Genomic DNA, 24504 nt, shown 5'->3' on the forward strand with positions numbered 1-24504 from the left:
ATATAAATGATAAAGAAAAATGAAATGGACACAGTCCGCATACTTGCACTCATAAGAAGGAACCCAAAAGGAAGCCGGATAAGAAGACCCACTATGGGAACAGATTGCGTGTTAGGTGCAAATACCTTCAATGCAATATATTATAATCCGCCGCATTTTTGATAATCAGGTCCATTACCTTAGTCTTGTGGAGACGCCATATAAATGCTGACACCCGAAGGGGGGAAACCGCTTTACTGCAGGCATTGTGTGTCTAATGTGCGGCCGGCATTTTATGCTGTGCCCGTGCGCGCGCTAGTAAAAATACTTCCGGGTGAGAGTGCAAGTGACGGCCGTGCGACGAGAAAACCCGAACAGCCGAAGAAAGCCGAGGGTGCGCGTCTGCGCAGTAGAGACCCGATCCGGACTCTAATTTCCACCCGAAGGCTGTAACAAAACAGGAAAAAGGGGGATAATTAGTTACAAATGTAGTGACAATACCATACAGATGCCTATACCAACACTCATATATGATGTGCTTACACTACATCATGGAAAGTTCTTGACTATTAAACCATAGTGGACTATAGAAGATAGGCCGTATACAATGTAATATGTAAAAGAAAATAAAATAAAGTAAACTATACTGGAGGTCGAGTATCCATAGAGAGGTGAGATATAGAAAAGCGAGGATGGATAATCCATCCACTGGCTCCTTTCACTAGCCATAACCTATAAAATACCAATTAATAAGAGACCTCATACTCTCTGTTTAAGCCATATGGGGATAAAGTCTGCAACGTGTGAATCCAATAGGATTCCCGTTCCTTTAATTTCTTGATCCTATCACCTCCCCTCCTAGAAGCAGGTACATGGTCGATAATCTGAAACCTGAGTTGGGCCACATTGTGTTTATTTTGTATAAAGTGGGCAGGAACGGGTAGAAGGGTCCTGCCACACCTGATGGTAGATTTATGTTTAGAAATTCGGTCTCGGATATGTTGGGTAGTCTCCCCAACATATCCGAGACCGCAAGGGCACTTTATCAAATAGACCACGTAAGATGAATTGCAAGTGAAAAACCCCTTAATAGGATATCTCTTCCCCGAACGTGGATGTGTAAAGGACTCACCCTTCAACACATTTGAGCACTGATTGCAACTTAGACAGGGGAATGTACCATTGCGAGGTGTAGACAGAACCGTTTGAGCTGGTCCCCTGTGACTGGGGCCAACATCCGCTCGAACCAATTGGTCCTTAATATTAGGGCAGCGTTTACTGCACATTATCGGTTGTGACTCAAATTCCTTGACTTGTGGATATGCTTTCTTCAAAATATCCCAATGTTGAAGGACACACTTGTTAAAGAGATAATTTAGAGGATGAAAGGTACTGACAAAAGCCATCCTAGGTGTATGGGAAATTCTGTTCGATGTGGTAGTATTTCTATTGTATGTAAGAACACGATCTGGGTACCCCCTAACGCGAAATTTCTCATTCATTTCCCGATGTCTAATGTGTCCAACTTCTGGGTTAGAAACGATCCTGTCCACCCTATCGTGCTGTGATTTAGGGAGAGCTCTCTTTATGTGATGGGGATGGCAACTGTCATATTTCAGGAGACTGTTCCTATCCGTGGGTTTCACGAAAAGATCTGTCTCAATTTCTCTAAATTCATTGATAATGACCCTGGTGTCTAAGAAATTCATGGAGATAGGATCATAGGATAATGAAAAAGTTAGACCGGGTAAACACGAATTAAGGTCTCTATGAAAGTTAAGAAGTGTCTCTACGCCCCCTGTCCATATTAGAAAGACATCATCTATATATCGTCGCCAATAGATGACGTATGCAATGAAGTCCGAATGTGTATAGACATAGGCTGACTCAAAATTGTCCATAAAAATGTTGGCATAAGGGGGTGCCATGTTGGACCCCATGGCCGTACCCCTCATTTGTATAAAAAATTGATCTTCAAACATGAAAAAATTACGAGTCAAAACCAACGTGAGTAAGTCCTTACAAAATTTCTGCTGTTGATTGGAGAAATCGGTATGCTGGGATAAAAAGGACATAACTGATTCAATACCATCCTGGTGTCGTATATTGGTATATAGACTATTCACATCCATGGACACTAACAGACAATTTGTCGGTAATCCCCTTATATTACTAAGTGATGTCAAAAAGGCAGTCGTGTCTTTAAGATAAGACTTAATTTGTGGTATAAGGGGAGATAGGATCCTCTCGAGTGTGATGGCTAGTGGAGATAGCAGGGATTCCGTGGAAGCAACTATAGGGCGACCTGGAGGCCTCACTGGATCTTTATGAATCTTGGGGAGTGTATAAAATACTGGTATTACCGGATGTTGTTTTATTAAGAAATCCCCTAATTTAGTATCTATAGTGCCAATTTCGACATAGTGGGCCACCAAGTCCTTGATTTCTCTACTTATTTCAAAGGACGGATTGTTTGTAATAGGTTGGTATGTATCCAGATCCCGAAGTTGTGTTTTAATCTCCTGCATATAATAATCCCGATCAAGGACCACTATTGAACCCCCCTTGTCCGCCGGTTTAATTATAATCTGTTTGTTATCCTTTAGTGTCAACAAAGCTCTCTTCTCCTCAATGGTAAGGTTATGTCTCACATGGTAATCACCCTTCCCCATGGATTCTAAGACCCGCCTAACGTCATTTCTTACTAGTTCAATGTAAGTCTCTACCGGATGGTAAGAGCGTGGGGGCTGAAAGGAACTAGGAATTCGTAAATTAAGAGAAGTCAAAGTAAATTTACAACATGAAGACTCAAGTGCAACTGGAACGTCTGTCTTATCATTAGAAAAATGTGCCTTTAATCTAATATTCCTAAAAAAACGATTGAGTTCTTGATCCAATTGAAAGGAATTAAATCTGGGGACCGGACAGAAACCCAGTCCTTTCTGTAACACAGCTACTTCTGAGGGGGAGAGGCACTGCGACGAGATGTTGTAGACAATGTTATTGGTAAAGTCAGTACCTGTGACCTGGTTGCCATTCTGCGCTGCTCTGATCCGTGTCCGCTGGCTCCTCCTCGTTTTCCTCTGTAGCCTCGGCCTGTACGTTGTTCTAAAAAAGACGGGCGTGAGGAACCAAAATCGCTCTCGGAACTGGTGGAAAACGGACTGTAGTCCCGTCTTGCAGGTCTCCGATTTCTGGAGTAGGTGGAAAATTGCCATTTATACACTTGGTTATTTTTATAGTCTTCCGTATCGCGTAAAAACTTATTACGCTTCCTAATTTGCAGATTATCTCGCAAGTCTGAAATGGTTTTGTCCACTTTATCCTTCAGCCCTTTAAAGTCCTCTGGTGAAGCTGTACTCCTTAGTTGTTGCTCCGTAGATGAAATTCTGTTTTTCAATTCAATAATCTCTTTCTGTAAAAAGTCAATGATTAGTACCATTAAGTCCATAGAGCACTTATTAAGAATTGACTCAAAATTACCACAGTATTCACTATTATCTTGGAAAAGTGTAGGTCGTAGGGGAACCCTAAGGCCCCTGGGTATACGTTGAACCCGATGATATTCCGCTAAAGTTATGCTATGAAGGTCCAAAGCCGTGAGGCGTTTTAAATCTCTTTCAAAGTCTCTGGTCCTTAATTCCTCCGTGGGAGTATGCAAAAAAGTCCCAGGTGTGGTAATCTGAGAAATAATCGACGATGCTTCCTCCTGATTATACGATAATGTTGAGAACGACATTTAAGAAAAAATAGGAGATTATTATATGCAGGAGATTAAAACACAACTTCGGGATCTGGATACATACCAACCTATTACAAACAATCCGTCCTTTGAAATAAGTAGAGAAATCAAGGACTTGGTGGCCCACTATGTCGAAATTGGCACTATAGATACTAAATTAGGGGATTTCTTAATAAAACAACATCCGGTAATACCAGTATTTTATACACTCCCCAAGATTCATAAAGATCCAGTGAGGCCTCCAGGTCGCCCTATAGTTGCTTCCACGGAATCCCTGCTATCTCCACTAGCCATCACACTCGAGAGGATCCTATCTCCCCTTATACCACAAATTAAGTCTTATCTTAAAGACACGACTGCCTTTTTGACATCACTTAGTAATATAAGGGGATTACCGACAAATTGTCTGTTAGTGTCCATGGATGTGAATAGTCTATATACCAATATACGACACCAGGATGGTATTGAATCAGTTATGTCCTTTTTATCCCAGCATACCGATTTCTCCAATCAACAGCAGAAATTTTGTAAGGACTTACTCACGTTGGTTTTGACTCGTAATTTTTTCATGTTTGAAGATCAATTTTTTATACAAATGAGGGGTACGGCCATGGGGTCCAACATGGCACCCCCTTATGCCAACATTTTTATGGACAATTTTGAGTCAGCCTATGTCTATACACATTCGGACTTCATTGCATACGTCATCTATTGGCGACGATATATAGATGATGTCTTTCTAATATGGACAGGGGGCGTAGAGACACTTCTTAACTTTCATAGAGACCTTAATTCGTGTTTACCCGGTCTAACTTTTTCATTATCCTATGATCCTATCTCCATGAATTTCTTAGACACCAGGGTCATTATCAATGAATTTAGAGAAATTGAGACAGATCTTTTCGTGAAACCCACGGATAGGAACAGTCTCCTGAAATATGACAGTTGCCATCCCCATCACATAAAGAGAGCTCTCCCTAAATCACAGCACGATAGGGTGGACAGGATCGTTTCTAACCCAGAAGTTGGACACATTAGACATCGGGAAATGAATGAGAAATTTCGCGTTAGGGGGTACCCAGATCGTGTTCTTACATACAATAGAAATACTACCACATCGAACAGAATTTCCCATACACCTAGGATGGCTTTTGTCAGTACCTTTCATCCTCTAAATTATCTCTTTAACAAGTGTGTCCTTCAACATTGGGATATTTTGAAGAAAGCATATCCACAAGTCAAGGAATTTGAGTCACAACCGATAATGTGCAGTAAACGCTGCCCTAATATTAAGGACCAATTGGTTCGAGCGGATGTTGGCCCCAGTCACAGGGGACCAGCTCAAACGGTTCTGTCTACACCTCGCAATGGTACATTCCCCTGTCTAAGTTGCAATCAGTGCTCAAATGTGTTGAAGGGTGAGTCCTTTACACATCCACGTTCGGGGAAGAGATATCCTATTAAGGGGTTTTTCACTTGCAATTCATCTTACGTGGTCTATTTGATAAAGTGCCCTTGCGGTCTCGGATATGTTGGGGAGACTACCCAACATATCCGAGACCGAATTTCTAAACATAAATCTACCATCAGGTGTGGCAGGACCCTTCTACCCGTTCCTGCCCACTTTATACAAAATAAACACAATGTGGCCCAACTCAGGTTTCAGATTATCGACCATGTACCTGCTTCTAGGAGGGGAGGTGATAGGATCAAGAAATTAAAGGAACGGGAATCCTATTGGATTCACACGTTGCAGACTTTATCCCCATATGGCTTAAACAGAGAGTATGAGGTCTCTTATTAATTGGTATTTTATAGGTTATGGCTAGTGAAAGGAGCCAGTGGATGGATTATCCATCCTCGCTTTTCTATATCTCACCTCTCTATGGATACTCGACCTCCAGTATAGTTTACTTTATTTTATTTTCTTTTACATATTACATTGTATACGGCCTATCTTCTATAGTCCACTATGGTTTAATAGTCAAGAACTTTCCATGATGTAGTGTAAGCACATCATATATGAGTGTTGGTATAGGCATCTGTATGGTATTGTCACTACATTTGTAACTAATTATCCCCCTTTTTCCTGTTTTGTTACAGCCTTCGGGTGGAAATTAGAGTCCGGATCGGGTCTCTACTGCGCAGACGCGCACCCTCGGCTTTCTTCGGCTGTTCGGGTTTTCTCGTCGCACGGCCGTCACTTGCACTCTCACCCGGAAGTATTTTTACTAGCGCGCGCACGGGCACAGCATAAAATGCCGGCCGCACATTAGACACACAATGCCTGCAGTAAAGCGGTTTCCCCCCTTCGGGTGTCAGCATTTATATGGCGTCTCCACAAGACTAAGGTAATGGACCTGATTATCAAAAATGCGGCGGATTATAATATATTGCATTGAAGGTATTTGCACCTAACACGCAATCTGTTCCCATAGTGGGTCTTCTTATCCGGCTTCCTTTTGGGTTCCTTCTTATGAGTGCAAGTATGCGGACTGTGTCCATTTCATTTTTCTTTATCATTTATATTGTATTTCCTCAGAATTTGCATATTATATTACTTTATATAAGGGGTTTATAATTGGTTTCTTTGCCATGAGAATAGACACAGATGGATGTCTTAATATTATCGTATATAGCCACACTTTAATACAGGTTCACATGGACAGCGATTTCTACCTAGTTTTTGCTCCGCATGATGACTGGTTGAACCAGTTTACAGATAAATTACCTTAAAAACAAAATTGTTACATGATGCTTCTCCCTAGTGTGTATATAATATGAGATTACTGTCCTTTGACATTCAAAAGGTTAAAAAGGTGAATTTTGTGAAACTAACAAAACAAGGGGAGCATGTTGTATTATTCTGTATGATCTATGTTATGTTCACTTTTACTATTCTCACACATATGTTTTACATGTATTGCAGAGGGACCTTAGTTCTCTTGAGAAAGGCTTAATAGCCGAAACGTTGAGACACAAGGATATTGAGACGCTAAACATTTACTACCTCATACGGATTGTGATAATAACAATTTGGGAGATTCCTTCTGCTGTATTAATTATGAATGATTTAATGATTTCTTCTTTTTTGGAAATTCACTATATTCTTTTTACAAATAAAAGTGATTGAAGCATGAGAAATTGCTCTATTTTTGAGTAGTGTGCCGGAGTTTTTATAAAAGTATAGTATTTTTTCCTGAGCACCTATAGACTACTAGGATCCATATTCAGTGAGCACCTCCTGTACCAGTTAAATTTATTGTATTTGGTAGCGTGCCCTATCCCCCAGTGTACTGGTTGTTTTTCCTCCTGTCCGCATGCTGGAATTTTTTTATGTATTCTGTCATGCTGTTTTTTTTCTGTCTGTATGATATATTTTTTGTATCCTCAAATAAAATTTAGTATTTTCTTACAAAGTTGATTATCCATGCTCCTCTTTTTTTCGCTAGTATATGAAATCTTTACATTCTGTCTCAGTTGGTTTCCCTCTTTCTGACAGAATGTGGAGGATGTAGTGTATCAACGGTGACACGAAGTCCCATCGCCCCGCCGAATACTGCTGCCAGGAGATGCCTTACACAGTGCGGAGGAGTGGTGCCGGTCCAAGAGATGACCCTGGCCCATTGCTGCCAGGAGATGCCTTACAGGGAGCGGAGGAGTGGAGCCGGTCCAGGAGATGACCCTGGCCCATTGCTGCCAGGAGATGCCTTACAGGGTGCGGAGGAGTGGAGCCGGTCCAGGAGATGACCCTGGCCCAGTGCTGCCAGGAGATGCCTTACAGGGTGCGGAGGAGTGGAGCCGGTCCAGGAGATTACCCTGGCCCATTGCTGCCAAGAGATGCCTTACAGGGAGCAGAGGAGTGGAGCCGGTCCAGGAGATGACCCTGGCCCATTGCTGCCAGGAGATGCCTTACAGGGTGCGGAGGAGTGGTGCCGGTCCAGTAGATGACCCTGGCCCATTGCTGCCAGGAGATGCCTTACAAGGTGCGGAGGAGTGGTGCCGATCCAGGAGATGACACTGGCCCATTGCTGCCAGGAGATGCCTTACAGGGTGTGGAGCAGATCCAGGAGATGACCCTGGCCCATTGCTGCTAGGAGTTGCCTTACAGGGTGCAGAGGAATTGTGCCGGTCCAGAAGATGACCCTGGCCCATTGCTGCCAGGAGATGGCTTACAGGGTGTGGGGGAGTGGAGCCGGTCCAGGAGATGACCCTGGCCCATTGCTGCCAGGAGATGCCTTACAGGGTGCGGAGGAGTGGAGCCAATCCAGGAGATGTCCATGGCCCATTGCTGCCAAGAGATGCCTTACAGGGTGCGGAGGAGTGGTGCCGGTCCAGAAGATGACCCTGGCCCATTGCTGCCAGGAGATGGCTTACAGGTGCGGAGGAGTGGTGCCAGTCCAGGAGATCACCCTGGCCCATTGCTGACAGGAGATGCCTTACAGGGTGCGGAGGAGTAAAGCCGATCCAGGAGATGACCCTGGCCCATTGCTGCCACGAGATGCCTTACAGGGTGCGGAGGAGTGGTGCTGGTCCAGAAGATGACCCTGGCCCATTTCTGCCAGGAGATGCCTTACAGAGTGCGGAGGAGTGGTGCCGGTCCAGAAGATGACCCTGGCCCATTTCTGCCAGGAGATGCCTTACAGAGGGCGGAGGAGTGGTGCCGGTCCAGAAGATGACCCTGGCCCATTTCTGCCAGGAGATGCCTTACAGAGTGCGGAGGAGTAGAGCCGGTCAAGGAGATGACCCTGGCCCATTGCTGCCAGGAGATGCCTTACAGGGTACGGAGGAGTGGTGCCGGTCCAGAAGATGACCCTGGCCCATTTCTGCCAAGAGATGCCTTACAGAGTGCGGAGGAGTAGAGCCGGTCAAGGAGATGACCCTGGCCCATTGCTGCCACGAGATGCCTTACAGGGTGCGGAGGAGTGGTGCTGGTCCAGAAGATGACCCTGGCCCATTTCTGCCAGGAGATGCCTTACAGGGTGTGGAGGAGTGGTGCCAGTCCAGAAGATGACCCTGGCCCATTTCTGCCAGGAGATGCCTTACAGAGTGCGGAGGAGTGGTGCCAGTCCAGAAGATGACCCTGGTCCATTTCTGCCAGGAGATGCCTTACAGAGTGCGGAGGAGTAGAGCCGGTCAAGGAGATGACCCTGGCCCATTGCTGCCAGGAGATGCTTTACAGGGTGCGGAGGAGTGGTGCCGGTCCAGAAGATGACCCTGGCCCATTGCTGCCACGAGATGCCTTACAGGGTGCGGAGGAGTAGAGCGGTCCAGGAGATGACCCTGGCCCATTGCTGCCACGAGATGCCTTACAGGGAGCGGAGGAGTGGTGCTGGTCCAGCAGATGACCCTGGCCCATTGCTGCCAGAAGAGGCCTTACAGGGTGCAAAGGAGTGGAGCCGGTCCAGGAGATGACCCTGGCCCATTGCTGCCAGGAGATGCCTTACAGGGTGCAGAGGAATTGTGCCGGTCCAGAAGATGACCCTGGCCCATTGCTGCCAGGAGATGGCTTACAGGGTGTGGAGGAGTGGTGCCGATCCAGGAGATGACCCTGGCCCATTGCTGCCAGGAGATGCCTTACAGGGTGCGGAGGAGTGGAGCCGATCCAGGAGATGTCCATGGCCCATTGCTGCCAAGAGATGCCTTACAGGGTGCGGAGGAGTGGTGCCGGTCCAGAAGATGACCCTTGCCCATTGCTGCCAGGAGATGCCTTACAGGGTGCGGAGGAGTGGAGCCGATCCAGGAGATGTCCATGGCCCATTGCTGCCAAGAGATGGCTTACAGGTGCGGAGGAGTAGTGCCAGTCCAGGAGATCACCCTGGCCCATTGCTGCCAGGAGATGCCTTACAGGGTGCGGAGGAGTAAAGCCGATCCAGAAGATGACCCTGGCCCATTTCTGCCAGGAGATGCCTTACAGAGTGCGGAGGAGTAGAGCCGGTCAAGGAGGTGACACTGGCCCATTCCTGCCACAAGATGCCTTACAGGGTGCGGAGGAGTGGTGCCGGTCCAGGAGATGACCCTGGCTCATTGCTGCCAGGAGATGCCTTACAGGGTGCGGAGGAGTGGTGCCGGTCCAGGAGATGACCCTGGCTCATTGCTGCCAGGAGATGCCTTACACAGTGCCGAGGAGTGGAGCCGGTCCAGGAGATGACCCTGGCCCATTGCCGTCAGGAGATGCCTTACAGGGTGCGGAGGAGTGGTGCCGGTCCAGAAGATGACCCTGGCCCATTGCTGCCAGGAGATGCCTTACAGGGTGCGGAGGAGAGGAGCCGTTCCAGAAGATGACCCTGGCCCATTGCTGCCAGGAGATGCTTTACAGGGTGCGGAGGAGAGGAGCTGGTCCAGGAGATGACCCTGGCCCATTGCCGTCAGGAGATGCTGCAGCACCCCAGAGTCCTGGTTGTTGCAGTGCTGTGGCTCCGCCACTACGGGGAGCTATGGTGCGTCTGATTGCACTAGGGAGTTTCTCTGATCAGGTACACTCACACCACACTTCACACTCCGGCCACCAGGGGGGGTGGTCCTATCTAGTAGGCCACTCCTCACAACTCTGGTAAATACTGGGGGTTGGACAGGAAGACAGGGAGAAGTAGCTGGGAAGAGCTAGTGAGAGGACCTGTCAGGGATGGGATCCTGGCAGACTCCTCAGAGCAGAACTAACCAGTGCACAACGGGAATACAGAAAAGGAGAAATACCAGAAGGGGTCTTGCTGTTAGACCGAGGCAACATCCTTCTGAGGCGCAAACAGTCGGTGGCCGGAACGCCGAGCAAGTAAGAGACTTTAAGTACATTGCAAACCACGGCAGGGCAGCTAACTACAGGTTGGCTGTCTCACTTAACACCTAAGCAGACAACGGAGGCAGCTGTGGGAGAGGGGCGACTCTAGGGTCCCGGAAGAACTCCAGGCCTACCCCGTCATACGGGTGCGTCCTACCATATCACCTGGAGGACGGAGAAGGAACAGTAGAGACAGAAAGAAACAGTTGTGAGGACTATCCCGGGAGCTCAGCAGGGAAGAACTACAACACACAGCGCTAGAAGGTAGATACTGATTCCCACCTGTAAAGAGAGCTCCTGATGTGTCGTTGGACCGGCCGGTCTCTGAAAACCCAGTTAACAGCGCTCTGGACTGAGGTCTCCCACATCTTCAGTAAAGAGGTAAAGAGACTGCAACCTGGTGTCCTCGTTATTTATCGCGACCTGCACCCCACAACTGCACCGCTATACCACCGTTAACAGCACCTACTTCACCGGACGTCCCCCCACTGACGGACAGGGCCACGGACCGGGTCTAGCCACCGTGACAACCCCAGGACTGAGACCCAGAGGCCCGGCTCCGGGTACCCCTCGGCCCTGCGGCGGTGTGGGGGCGCTCCAACTTGGCGTCACGAACAGGATCTACTTAAGCCTGAAGAATCAGGTCATGTGTGCCTAGAGACTGTGATTTACTGTACTTGAACTGTACTTTATTGAGAGAACTGTGTGCTACTGCTTGCCGCAGAAAGTTACCGCCAAAATTCGCCATTGCCGCGCGCGGAGGGAGGAGCCTTAGCTACGTGGGCGGAATCGGCCAAAAGAAGCGCGGAACGGAAAGCGCGGTGAGACGCCAATCCCGGAAGAGGAACTCCGACCTCCAGCAGGTTAGTGGGAGGAAGGGACGGCCATGTCCGAGTCGGGAGGAGAGGAGGTGGCGGTCGCAGCCGCGGACGCAGGGGCAGCTCCGGTCCCCGCAGCGGGCGAAGCCGCGGCCCTAATACCGCCACTGGCTGCCGCAGAGCCCGCTGCCCCCATCAGCCAGTCGGACACCGCCGCTAACGCAAAAGCCATAATGCCCTTCTCCATGCCCTACCTGCCCGGAGCGACCTGGCTCCCACGATACTCTGGGGAGGCGCATACATTCACTGACTTTAAAGAAGGGCTCTGCAGCCTACTCGAGTTCTATCCCCTAACCGAGCCTCAGAAGGTCCATATGATAACCGGTCAACTCTTTGGGGCGGCTCTGAGAGAAGTGAAATCCTGGCCCGCTGAGGATAAAGGAACTGCACAACAGATTTTCGCCAAGCTTAAAGCCACCTTTGATACTCGCACTGCCACAGAGATTAAACTGACTTTCTATGGATGCAAACAGAGGTCGCAGGATAGCTTACGGGACTATGCCCTTAATCTCCAGGAAGCGATGCGGGCCATTAAGCAGAGTGACCCCGGCAGCATGCAGGATGAGGATAAAACCCTGAAGGAGCGGTTCATCGAGGGGCTCCTGTGCAGTCACCAACGGGGCCAATTGCACTTCCTGGCCATGCAAAATCCAGACTTGACTTTTGCGCAGTTTAAAGATAAAGCTATCCAGGCATTGCAGGAGCGGCAGCCCAGCCGCGCAGTGCCACCCAGGCGCCCCGCTCTCACCTACCACCAGGAGGTGGCATCGGATACCCCAGTTGCCGCGGAGGCCGACGCCCAGAGCTTCGAGGACGACTCCCCTGCAGGACTCCGTCTCCAGATGCAAGAGCTAACCAAGAGCGTTGCTGCCCTGGCCCGGACGGTGCAGTCCCTACAGGAGGCCCCCAAAGAGAAGATCCAGTTGGCTTCCAGCCCGGAGGATGTCCCTTGGATGCGACGGAGGAGGACTCCGCCGACCAGGAGCCGGCCCGACGATCGCTTCCACCAGGATGGACGACCCATCTGCCGCCGCTGTCATCAGGTGGGCCATCTTGCAAGGTACTGTCCTTTAAACGAGCAACCCCTGGGGCAAAGGGCCAACCCCCAGGAGTAGGACGGTCAGGCCCGCAGCATTGGAGAACCAAGTATATTGGAGGACGACCAGTCCTCCCTGTAGTGATTGATGGAATCCCCTTGAATGCTTTGCTGGACACCGGTTCTCAGGTGACGACTATACCTTACGTGCTCTACAAACGGTATTGGGAGGACGCTGATATTACTCGTGGCCCTGACGATGATTTCACCATAATCGCCAGTAATGGTCAGCCGTTGCCACAAGTGGGGTATAAGGAGGTCACCATCAAAGTGGGGCGGGTGGAATTGAAAGCCCAAGGGATTGTGATTGTAGATATTGATCGTCGAGAATGTAATCCCATGATGACTCTTGGTACTAATGTTATAGAAAATTGTCTTGCAGAAGTGATTGTTTTGTTGCAACAGGTGGCAGAAAACGCTGGCCACAGTGAGCAACGTGCCCTGCAGAAGGAAATCAGAGCTCTGATGCAGAGACAGCAGGTAGAGCTGACTGGTGGTGAGATTGGTCGTGTCACTGTAAGTGATTCAAACCCCATCGCGATACCTCCCAAGAGTGAAATGTTAATATGGTGTCGAGCAGCCATAGGCCTCAGGGGTAAGGACTACCAGGCCTTGGTGGAACCTGTATATTCAGACAATAGGCCTACTGTTCTGACAGCCCGGGGGGTGGTTGACGTCCGACAGGGGAGAGTGCCCTTACGTGTTCTCAATTGTGGGGAGGAAGAGGTCCACCTAACCAAGTATACCACGCTCGCCAAATTGTTCACTGTCAATAATAGTGTAATACAGACACCTGAACCCTTGGTCCCGTCAAACGTGGCGGAGAACAAAGGTTCTGCAGAGCACTCGAAAGACTGGTGTCGGGAACTGCATGTGGGCACTGACTCTACCCCGTCTCATCAAATACAGGGGGCTTACAGGGTGGTACACGAGTACGAGCAGGTATTCAGCAAACACCCCTCAGATTTTGGGCAGGTGAAAGGGATCCAACATCACATCCCCACGGGAGATCATCGACCCATAAAAGAGAGATATCGCCCTGTACCCCCAGCTCATTACCAGTGTGCCAAGGACATGTTGCGGGAAATGAAGGAGGCTGGGGTGGTGAGAGACAGCTGTAGCCCCTGGGCAGCTCCGTTAGTCCTCGTTAAAAAGAAAGATGGTACAATGAGGATGTGTGTTGATTACAGGCAGTTGAATCGCATTACACATAAGGACGCATACCCACTGCCCAGGATAGAGGAATCTCTGGCTGCTTTAAAATCTGCTAACTACTTCTCTACCTTAGATCTCACCAGTGGGTACTGGCAGGTTCCTGTGGCAGAGGCGGACAAGGAGAAGACGGCCTTCACGACACCAATGGGTCTCTGCGAGTTCAACTACATGCCCTTCGGACTGTGCAATGCTCCAGGAACGTTCCAGAGGATGATGGAGTGCTGCCTCGGACACATGAACTTTGAAACTGTGCTGCTGTATTTGGATGATGTCATTGTCTTCTCTAAGACCTACGAAGACCATCTGAAGCACCTGGCCGAGGTGTTCGAAGCCCTGTCCAAATTCGGCTTAAAGGTGAAACCGTCCAAGTGTCATCTGCTCAAACCTAAAGTGCAGTACCTGGGCCATGTGGTGAGCGCTGAAGGAGTGGCCCCAGACCCCGACAAGGTCACAGTGATCAAGGACTGGCCAAAGCCTAGTGACCTCCACGAAGTCCGGCAGTTCCTCGGGTTGGTAGGTTACTATCGGAGATTCATTAAGGATTTCACCAAGAAGGCCGCACCCTTGCAAAATCTGCTGGTGGGCCAACCAAAGAAGACCAAGGGGAGGAAAACCCCCTTTGATTGGAACGAAGAGCTGGAGGAATCCTTCACCTGTTTGAAGTCGGCACTGACGGGAGAAGAGATACTGGCTTACCCCAAATACGATCAACCGTTTGTGCTGTACACAGATGCCAGTAATGTGGGATTAGGAGCCGTGCTGTCCCAGGTTCAGAACGGCAAAGAAAGGGTGATCGCTTACGCCAGCAGGAAACTCCGTCCCACGGAAAGGAACCCTGACAACTATAGTTCCTTTAAGCTGGAATTCCTGGCCCTCGTCTGGGCAGTGACAGAGAGGTTTAAGCACTACCTGGCCTCCGCGAAATTCACCGTCTTCACGGACAACAATCCGCTAACGCATCTGGGTACTGCCAAACTCGGGGCTTTGGAACAGCGGTGGATGGCCCGGCTGTCCAACTATGATTTCACCATCAAATATCGGGCAGGACACCAGAATGCCAATGCCGATGCTCTGTCCCGAATGCCCAATCTACCAGAAGTGGGAGAAGACCCGGAGGCACTTGAAGAGGTGGAGCTGCCTGCCTTCCATCGCCCCAAAGCCACTCAGAACTCTCACCATGTGAAGAACAGGCACAAGAACCAACCGGATGCCACGCTGAATCCCCTGCCCCACCACGGATGGGCAGAAACCCAGGATAGTGACCCCGCGGTCCGTCAGGTGAAGGAACTCTTGACGCAGGCTGGGTTGCACCCTGGCCCAGATGATCCACAAGAAACTCAACAGCTGTGGAAGGGGAGAAGCAAACTGTTTATCCATGATGGCAAGTTGTGCAGGAGGAGCATCGACCCACGTACTCATGAATTGGTGTGGCAGATAGTGGTGCCAAGGCGAGATGCGCCCATGGTTCTGGGAGCCTACCATGATGGAGCCGGACACTTCGGATGGAGGAAGCTGGAGAAGCTGCTCCGAGGGAGGTTCTATTGGATTGGCATGAAGAGAACCATTGAGAAGTGGTGTCGAGAGTGTGGTCCGTGTAGTCTGCGAAGGAAGGACCGTGACAGTCAATGGGCTCCCCTGCGGCCTATCATCACCAAACGGCCGCTCGAACTGGTCGCGCTGGATCATGTGAAGCTGACGCCTAGCCGGTCGGGCTATATCTACGCCCTTACCATCGTGGACCACTACTCCAGGTTTTTGGTGGTTGTGCCTGTCAAGGATCTAACAGCTAGGACTGCCGCCAGGGCCTTCCAGCAGCACTTTTGTAGACCCCATGGCTACCCAGAGAAAGTACTGACCGATCAGGGGCCTGCATTCGAAGCGGAAGTGTTCCAAGAATTCTGCCAGCTGTACGGGTGTAAGAAGATCAGAACTACACCGTACCACCCCCAAACCAACGGGATGTGCGAGAAGATGAACCAGGTAGTAATCGATTTATTGAAGACCTTGCCTGTGGAGGAACGGAATCTGTGGCCGACAAAGTTGCCTGACTTGGTGGATATGTACAACCACATCCCAGTAAGTTCCACCAACTGTACTCCAGCGTACCTGATGCGAGGAAGGTCTAGTCGGTTGCCCGTTGATCTGGACATGGGGGTCCTAGTACCCGAAGATACCTCGCCGGAGGCAGATTGGGATACAGAAAGGCAGCGAAGATACCGCGAAGTACAGGAGTGTGTCATGATCTCAATGGCAAGAGAACATAGCATCAGCATATATAGGAACTAGCTCTTGGAAGATGGGAACTGAGCTGACCATGAACTAAACCTAACGCACAACTAGCAGTGGCCGGGTAGCATGCCTACGTTGATTCTAGATGCCCAGCACCAGCCGGAGGACTAAATAAAGCTAGCAGAGGAAAATATTAGTCCTAGCTCACCTCTAGAGAAATACCCCGAAAGGAGACAGAGGCCCCCCACATGTATTGGCGGTGAATTAAGATGAAATAACAAACGTAGTATGAAAATAGGTTTAGCAAATTTGAGGTCCACTTACTACATAGCAGAAGACAGAAAGGACACTTTCATGGTCAGCTGAAAACCCTATCAAAACACCATCCAGAAATTACTTTAAGACTCTGGCATTAACTCATAACACCAGAGTGGCAATTCCTGTTCACAAGAGCTTTCCAGACACAGTAACGAAACTACAGCTGTGAACTGGAACAAAATGCAAAAACAAACATGGACAAGAGTCCAACTTATCTAGTAGTTGTCTAGGAGCAGGAACAAGCACAGAGAGGCTTCTGATAACATTGTTGACCGGCAAGCAACTAACAGAGAAGCAAGGTTATATAGCGACTCCCACATCTTGATGGGAACAGGTGAACAGAGAAGATGAAGACACCAGTTCAATTCCACCAGTAGCCACCGGGGGAGCCCCGAATCCAAATTCACAACAGTACCCCCCCCTCAAGGAGGGGGCACCGAACCCTCACCAGAACCACCAGGGCGATCAGGATGGGCCCTATGAAAGGCACGAACCAGATCAGAGGCATGAACATCAGATGCCTTCACCCAAGAATTATCCTCCTGGCCGTATCCCTTCCACTTGACCAGATACTGGAGTCTCCGTCTGGAAACATGGGAGTCTAAGATTTTCTCCACAACGTACTCCAACTCACCCTCAACCAACACCGGAGCAGGAGGCTCAACGGAAGGCACAACCGGTACCTCATACCTGCGCAATAATGACCGATGAAAAACGTTATGAATAGAAAAGGATGCAGGGAGGTCCAAACGGAAGGAAACAGGGTTAAGAATCTCCAATATCTTATACGGGCCGATTAACCGAGGCTTAAACTTAGGAGAAGAGACCCTCATAGGGACAAAACGAGAAGACAACCACACCAAATCCCCAACACAAAGCCGAGGACCAACACGACGGTGGCGGTTGGCAAAAAGCTGAGTCTTCTCCTGGGACAACCTCAAATTGTCCACCACCTGCCCCCAGATCTGATGCAATCTCTCCACCACAGCATCCACTCCAGGACAATCCGAAGATTCCACCTGACCAGAGGAAAATCGAGGATGAAACCCCGAATTACAGAAAAACGGGGACACCAAAGTGGCAGAGCTGGCCCGATTATTGAGAGCGAACTCCGCCAATGGCAAAAAAGCAACCCAATCATCCTGGTCAGCAGACACAAAACACCTCAGATATGTCTCCAGGGTCTGATTAGTCCGCTCGGTCTGGCCATTCGTCTGAGGATGGAAAGCGGACGAAAAAGATAAATCTATGCCCATCCTAGCACAGAATGCCCGCCAAAATCTAGACACGAATTGGGTCCCTCTGTCAGAAATGATATTCTCAGGAATACCATGCAAACGAACAACATTTTGAAAAAACAGAGGAACCAACTCGGAAGAAGAAGGCAACTTGGGCAGAGGAACCAAATGGACCATCTTAGAGAAACGGTCACACACCACCCAGATGACAGACATCTTCTGAGAAACAGGCAGATCTGAAATAAAATCCATCGAGATGTGCGTCCAAGGCCTCTTAGGAATAGGCAAGGGCAACAATAATCCACTAGCCCGAGAACAACAAGGCTTGGCCCGAGCACAAACGTCACAAGACTGCACAAAGCCTCGCACATCTCGTGACAGGGAAGGCCACCAGAAGGACCTTGCCACCAAATCCCTGGTACCAAAAATGCCAGGATGACCTGCCAACGCAGAAGAATGAACCTCAGAGATGACTCTACTGGTCCAATCATCAGGAACAAACAGTTTATCAGGTGGGCAACGATCCGGTCTATCCGCCTGAAACTCCTGCAAGGCCCGCCGCAGGTCTGGAGAAACGGCTGACAATACCACTCCATCCTTAAGGATACCTGTGGGCTCAGAGTTACCAGGCGAGTCAGGCTCAAAACTCCTAGAAAGGGCATCCGCCTTAACATTCTTAGAACCCGGTAGGTATGACACCACAAAATTAAACCGAGAGAAAAATCATGACCAGCGCGCCTGCCTAGGATTCAGGCGCCTGGCGGTCTCAAGATAAATCAAATTTTTGTGGTCAGTCAATACCACCACCTGATGTCTGGCCCCCTCAAGCCAATGGCGCCACTCCTCAAAAGCCCACTTCATGGCCAAAAGCTCCCGATTCCCAACATCATAATTCCGCTCAGCGGGCGAAAATTTACGGGAAAAGAAGGCACAAGGCCTCATCACGGAGCAGTCAGAACTTTTCTGCGACAACACTGCCCCAGCTCCGATCTCAGAAGCGTCGACCTCAACCTGAAAAGGTAGAGCAACATCAGGCTGACGCAACACAGGGGCAGAGGAAAAACGGCGCTTAAGCTCCCGAAAGGCCTCCACAGCATCAGGGGACCAATCAGCAACATCAGCACCCTTCTTAGTCAAATCGGTCAATGGCTTAGCAATATCCGAAAAACCAGCAATAAATCGACGATAAAAGTTAGCAAAGCCCAAAAATTTCTGAAGACTCTTAAGAGAAGAGGGCTGCGTCCAATCACAAATAGCTTGAACCTTGACAGGATCCATTTCAATGGAAGAGGGAGAAAAAATATATCCCAAAAAGGAAATCCTCTGTACCCCAAAAACACACTTAGAACCCTTCACACACAAAGAATTAGACCGCAAAACCTGAAAAACCCTCCTGACTTGCTGGACATGAGAGTCCCAGTCATCCGAAAAAATCAGAATATCATCCAGATACACAATCATAAATTTATCCAAATAATCGCGAAAAATATCATGCATAAAGGACTGGAAAACTGACGGAGCATTTGAAAGACCAAAAGGCATCACTAAATACTCAAAGTGGCCCTCGGGCGTATTAAATGCGGTTTTCCACTCATCCCCCTGCCTGATTCGCACCAAATTATACGCCCCACGAAGGTCAATCTTAGAGAACCACTTGGCCCCCTTTATGCGAGCAAACAAATCAGTCAGCAACGGCAATGGACCAATCCATAAGACTCAAAGCGGCGCCAGAGTCGACATAGGCGTCCGTGGTAATAGATGACAAAGAGCAAATCAGGGTCACAGATAGAATAAACTTAGACGGTAAGGTGCAAATGGAAACAGATTTATCAAGCTTTTTAGTGCGCTTAGAGCATGCTGATATAACATGAGTAGAATCACCACAATAGAAACACAACCCATTTTTCCGTCTAAAATTCTGCCGCTCGCTTCGGGACAGAATTCTATCACACTGCATACTCTCTGGCGACTTCTCAGTGGACACCGCCAGATGGTGCACTGGTTTGCGCTCCCGCAAACGCCTATCGATCTGAATAGCCATTGTCATGGACTCATTCAGACCCGCAGGCACAGGGAACCCCACCATAACATCCTTAATGGCATCAGAGAGACCCTCTCTGAAAGTCGCCGCCAGGGCGCACTCATTCCACTGAGTAAGCACAGACCATTTACGGAATCTTTGGCAGTAAATTTCCGCTTCATCTTGCCCCTGAGATAGGGACATCAAAGTTTTTTCTGCCTGAAGCTCCAAATGAGGTTCGTCATAAAGCAACCCCAAGGCCAGAAAAAACGCATCCACATTGAGCAACGCAGGATCCCCTGGTGTCAATGAAAAAGCCCAGTCTTGAGGGTCGCCCCGGAGCAAGGAAATCACAATCCTGACCTGCTGTGCAGGGTCTCCGGCAGAGCGAAATTTCAGGGACAAAAATAATTTGCAATTATTTCGAAAATTCTGAAACCCAGATCTATTCCCCGAGAAAAATTCCGGCAAAGGAATTCTCGGCTCAGATACAGGTGCATGACAAACAAAGTCTTGCAAATTTTGTACCTTCGTGGCGAGATTATTCAAACCTGCAGTTACACTCTGAAGACCCATTACAAACAGGTGGACACAGAGCCATTCAAGGATTAAGAGGAGGAAAGAAGCAGCAGGCTGCAATTATGGCTAGGCAGCACACTCTGAGTAAGAGAGAGAAAAAAAAAAAAAAAAAAAAAAAAAAGGTTCCTCAGACTTCTTTTCCTCCTACTTCAGCCAATACAATTAACACTTTGTGGGCCGGTCAAACTGTCATGATCTCAATGGCAAGAGAACATAGCATCAGCATATATAGGAACTAGCTCTTGGAAGATGGGAACTGAGCTGACCATGAACTAAACCTAACGCACAACTAGCAGTGGCCGGGTAGCATGCCTACGTTGATTCTAGATGCCCAGCACCAGCCGGAGGACTAAATAAAGCTAGCAGAGGAAAATATTAGTCCTAGCTCACCTCTAGAGAAATACCCCGAAAGGAGACAGAGGCCCCCCACATGTATTGGCGGTGAATTAAGATGAAATAACAAACGTAGTATGAAAATAGGTTTAGCAAATTTGAGGTCCACTTACTACATAGCAGAAGACAGAAAGGACACTTTCATGGTCAGCTGAAAACCCTATCAAAACACCATCCAGAAATTACTTTAAGACTCTGGCATTAACTCATAACACCAGAGTGGCAATTCCTGTTCACAAGAGCTTTCCAGACACAGTAACGAAACTACAGCTGTGAACTGGAACAAAATGCAAAAACAAACATGGACAAGAGTCCAACTTATCTAGTAGTTGTCTAGGAGCAGGAACAAGCACAGAGAGGCTTCTGATAACATTGTTGACCGGCAAGCAACTAACAGAGAAGCAAGGTTATATAGCGACTCCCACATCTTGATGGGAACAGGTGAACAGAGAAGATGAAGACACCAGTTCAATTCCACCAGTAGCCACCGGGGGAGCCCCGAATCCAAATTCACAACAGGAGTGTGTGGAGAGAAGTCTCGCCCAGGCTAGGCAGAAACAAGAAAGGGACTACAATCAACACGCTCCTGCGATTCCCCTGTCACCTGGTGAGCAAGTGCTTAAACGAAAGAGGAGGTTACACAAGCTTGATGACCAATGGGAAGCGGAACCGTATACCATCTTGCCATCCGACTTCGACAACACTAAGGTCTGTCTCATCAGCAAGGACAGAGGGGAGACCTCGACAGCGGTATCCAGGGATCACCTTAAGGTCTGCCCCGATAAGTTGAAAGAGAGGGGCACGGCCCCAGAAATCTCCCCGCCGGTGGAAAAGGAGAAGATGTTCCATACTGTCCTTGGTGATTTTCCCCAGTCCTGGACTCAGATAAATCAGGCCATCGCGGTACCTGTTCTAACGTTTCCACAGCCGGACCCACCAGAAACAATGGTGGTACCAGATCATCCGGTCCCGCAACCTCAACAAGCCTTGCCTGAAGAAGCCATGCCAACCGTTGAACCGGCAAATCCTCCCTCTGCCATCAGTGAGCCTGCCGTACCCACTGTTGATAGCAGCAGCTCTGAGAGCCCCAACCTGCCAGTGCTACCCAGACTCACTAGAAGTGTAGTTAGAAAACAGCGCACTACACCAGCGGTAGCAAGCATAGCGGGCCCTGTTAGACCAATAGCAACCCCTGCGCTGCGAAGGTCCACACGCAGCACTCAAAATCAAACTCCCCTCCGCTACAAAACTTGGAGGTATTGATAGGGCTGCTATGTAATTGAAAATGTTTGTATGCATATCCTTTTGTTACAGGTTTTTAAATGGACACTAGAGTAATGGACGGTGAATTGCTCAAAAACTTCCACAAGGGGGGCCTCTTTGTTTACCCGGGGTCCCCGCTGTTTCAACCACTGAACTGAGAGTCATAAACTGTGCATGACCAAACTTTCGCAACGTTCAAGAATCCTCACCTCCCGTAAAGGGAAGCTCTGTTATGTTCAATTGTTATGCTATTTCAAAAATTTGTGTGTTTTCTGTTAACATGTATTATTGTTCTTGTTTTCCCAGTCCCGGAGTACTGGATTTAACCGGGGGGGAGTGCAGCACCCCAGAGTCCTGGTTGTTGCAGTGCTGTGGCTCCGCCACTACGGGGAGCTATGGTGCGTCTGATTGCACTAGGGAGTTTCTCTGATCAGGTACACTCACACCACACTTCACACTCCGGCCACCAGGGGGGGTGGTCCTATCTAGTAGGCCACTCCTCACAACTCTGGTAAAACTGGGGGTTGGACAGGAAGACAGGGAGAAGTAGCTGGGAAGAGCTAGTGAGAGGACCTGTCAGGGATGGGATCCTGGCAGACTCCTCAGAGCAGAACTAACCAGTGCACAACGGGAATACAGAAAAGGAGAAATACCAGAAGGGGTCTTGCTGTTAGACCGAGGCAACATCCTTCTGAGGCGCAAACAGTCGGTGGCCGGAACGCCGAGCAAGTAAGAGACTTTAAGTACATTGCAAACCACGGCAGGGCAGCTAACTACAGGTTGGCTGTCTCACTTAACACCTAAGCAGACAACGGAGGCAGCTGTGGGAGAGGGGCGACTCTAGGGTCCCGGAAGAACTCCAGGCCTACCCCGTCATACGGGTGCGTCCTACCATATCACCTGGAGGACGGAGAAGGAACAGTAGAGACAGAAAGAAACAGTTGTGAGGACTATCCCGGGAGCTCAGCAGGGAAGAACTACAACACACAGCGCTAGAAGGTAGATACTGATTCCCACCTGTAAAGAGAGCTCCTGATGTGTCGTTGGACCGGCCGGTCTCTGAAAACCCAGTTAACAGCGCTCTGGACTGAGGTCTCCCACATCTTCAGTAAAGAGGTAAAGAGACTGCAACCTGGTGTCCTCGTTATTTATCGCGACCTGCACCCCACAACTGCACCGCTATACCACCGTTAACAGCACCTACTTCACCGGACGTCCCCCCACTGACGGACAGGGCCACGGACCGGGTCTAGCCACCGTGACAACCCCAGGACTGAGACCCAGAGGCCCGGCTCCGGGTACCCCTCGGCCCTGCGGCGGTGTGGGGGCGCTCCAATGCCTTACAGGGTGCGGAGGAGTGGTGCCGGTCCAGAAGATGACCCTGGCCCATTGCTGCCAGGAGATGCCTTACTAGGTGCGGAGGAGAGGAGCCGTTCCAGAAGATGACCCTGGCCCATTGCTGCCAGGAGATGCCTTACAGGGTGCGGAGGAGAGGAGCCGTTCCAGAAGATGACCCTGGCCCATTGCCGTCAGGAGATGCTTTACAGGGTGCGGAGGAGAGGAGCTGGTCCAGGAGATGACCCTGGCCCATTAACAGTAACTATTAGGGAAGAGTCACAAGGATGAGGAGCGGATCGCTATGCTCGGACTGGCCGGCGGGTCTCCTGACCCAAGTGGGACAGCTGCATAGAAATACATACTGTCACGCTCCTGGCGGAAGGGACAACTCCTTTAGCAGCGGGGTTCACTTACTTTTTCTCCTGCGCTGTGGCTGTTTTCACAATATGCTTAACAGAAGCAAGAAATGGTACAAGTGTTTGTGTGTTCATTTTTAGTGCCATCGCGTTTGTCTATAAATGTGAAACAGATAATTCCACATTTTTCTGGTAATATTTGTTTTCCCTTTTTTTTTTGCTTTAGAGAAGCAGTGAGAGATAAGAGAAGTATTCCCAAAACATGTCCACCACCAAGAGGAACCGAGGCTCAGAGATCAATACTGCAACTCACAATGTGGACAGATCTAGAGAAGCTCGTGTTATCAACCTAATATTACTATACTATCTAAGAGCAGCATGATGTAGGGGCAGAGACCCTGATTCCAGCAATGTATCACTTACTGGGCTGTGTGCTGTAGTTGTGATAAAATTACTGTTTTAAACCGAAGTCTCAACCAGATCTTGGAAGTCAAATGATCTGAGTGATCCTTCAAGTGATCGCTTAGCAGTTGTACATACAAAGTAGTATCAGAAGGAATAGTTCTCCCCATCGAAAATCGAAATAGATACGCTACCACCAATAGGTGGCACTATTCAGCTACCTTTCTTTTCCTTTAATGAGATCTAATTTGCATATTTGTTTTCCCAGAGTGCATCGTGTGGTCAACACATCTCCCTATGCTGCCTGATCAGCCCCAAAAGGAGAGACAGAATAAACAACGGAGCGATTCCTACAAGAAAGCTAAATCTAGAGCTCAACTCGTTACTCTTTATATAACCCCTTCATGACCTTGGGATTTTCCGTTTTTCCAGGTTCGTTTTTCGCTCCCCTCCTTCCCAGAGCCATAACTTTTTTATTTTTCTGTCTATATGGCCATGTGAGGGCTTATTTTTTGGGGACGAGTTGTACTTTTGAACGACATGATTGGCTTTAGCATGTCATGTACTAGAAAACAGGGAAAAAAATCCAAGTGCGGTGAAATTGCAAAAAAAGTGCAGTCCCACACTTGTTTTTTATTTGGCTTTTCTACTAGGTTCACGAAATGCTAAAACTGACCTGC

The sequence above is a fragment of the Ranitomeya variabilis genome, chromosome 5 (assembly GCF_051348905.1).
Source record: "Ranitomeya variabilis isolate aRanVar5 chromosome 5, aRanVar5.hap1, whole genome shotgun sequence".
NCBI classification, from domain to species: domain Eukaryota; kingdom Metazoa; phylum Chordata; class Amphibia; order Anura; family Dendrobatidae; genus Ranitomeya; species Ranitomeya variabilis.